Source organism: Chinchilla lanigera, unplaced genomic scaffold (genome assembly GCF_000276665.1).
Source record: "Chinchilla lanigera isolate Chin_1 unplaced genomic scaffold, ChiLan1.0 scaffold00099, whole genome shotgun sequence".
NCBI classification, from domain to species: Eukaryota; Metazoa; Chordata; class Mammalia; order Rodentia; family Chinchillidae; genus Chinchilla; species Chinchilla lanigera.
This window is the reverse complement of record NW_004955500.1, coordinates 4,452,448-4,454,139: the sequence shown is the minus strand read 5'-3', so window position 1 is coordinate 4,454,139 and position 1,692 is coordinate 4,452,448.

The window sequence follows — 1,692 nt, the reverse complement described above, 5'->3', positions numbered from 1 at the left end:
GAAAAAGAATAAATGGATACTCTAGAGCAGAGCTTTGAGTCAAAGCTCAACCTTAGCTTGCTTCTTTCCAAACCAACCATGAGGCAATTCCAGAGGCAAAGGGGTCAAACACGAAGGACATTGTGCTGCTTCTCCTGGGCTTTGATGACTTTGGGTCTCACTGAGTCGGTTCCACCCACCCTGGGCAGCCCACTTCGAAGAAATCTTATCATCTGCACTCTGCTCGGTTTCCTGGTGTGGATTTCGGGCAGTGACTCAGATCTTCATCCCGCCACATGCCTTAGGGGGCCAGTCTTCCTTCTGATGCCTCCCCTCCGTGAGGGTTGATTCACTGGGTCAATTTGAGGAGTCTAGAGGCTTGGCTAACTGACCAGCAGTTCTACATCCTGGGGTGAAAAGGACACGCCCTTACCACTCCGGGATGTCGTTCATTGTGTCAGTTTGAGAACTTTAGAAGATTAACCAAGTGAGGGGCTGGGGATTTAGCTCAGTGGCACAGCGCCTGCCTGGCAAGCACAAAATCATGAATTTGATTCCCAGTACTGGGGAAAAAAAAAAAGAAGAAGATTAACCAAGGGACTTAGCAGGGAGCCAGGGGCCCTACTTTGTACTCATCTTGAGCCTGCGCAGGAGGAGGGCGTGGAGATGCTGTGAGTGCTACACGCCCCTTGGGTGGGGGTAGCCTGCCTACAATATCAGAAGGGAAAAGAGGCTTGTTCCTCCCCTTTTCCTCTTGCTGCTTTTGCTGTTTTCTGCTGCCTTAAACTGTAGCCCTCTGCCATGTGCCACTCTGCCTTGGAGCCAGCCGAGTATGGACTGAAACCTCCACAGACTGTGAGCTAAATAAACTTTTCCTTCCTCAGTTCTGAGTGTCAGGTATTTTGGTCTCAGCAGTGAGAGAAAAGTAACCAGGACACCATCCTTTGCATCTTCCTCAACATTGCTGTCCGTGATGACCTCGCTGGGAACCTGGGTTTTGTGCTGCGGCTTTGGGAGCTCCGGTTCTCTTCACGCGAGACGTATCTACTCCTCTGACGTTAACTGTGCACAGACCTTCCCGGGCTGTTTGCATCGGCAGCTCTTTTGGAATACGAAAAGGTGCAGGATCAACATCTCAGATTCATAGGCAGTGCCGCCTCTGGCAGGGCTGTTTGTACCGCTGACGTCCCGCTGTGCCATCTCAGGCTTGGACATTCCCACAGCTGCCGCTGGCCTCACGGCAGTGCATCTGTGCCCTGCACAGCAGCCCCGCTGGGGACGCCCATGCCCCTGTTGGCCTGGCTTCCCTTGCCATGCTGGAGTGTAAACAGGGACTGGAGACCACGGTGGGTACTGTGCGTGAGCTGAAAGTGGGCCAGCCTAAAGGCAGGAAGCTTTAAAAAAGGGTTAAGACAATAACTCATAACGTAAAGTCTGGTATCTCGATCATTTCTGAATGTCCAGTTCGGAAGTGTGGCCTAGATTCACACTGTTGCTTTTTTTTTTTTTTGAGACAGGGTCTCGCTATGCAGTTCAGGCTGGCCTTGAGCTCACTTTGTAGCCCAGGCTGGTTTCAAACTCGCAACGATCCTCCTGCCTCAGCCTCCTGAGTGCTGGGATTACAGGTGTGCGCCACCAGGCCTGGCTATTTTTGTTTGTTTGTTTTTGTTTTTTCTTCCGGTACCAGGAATCAAACTCACGATCTGGAGATCT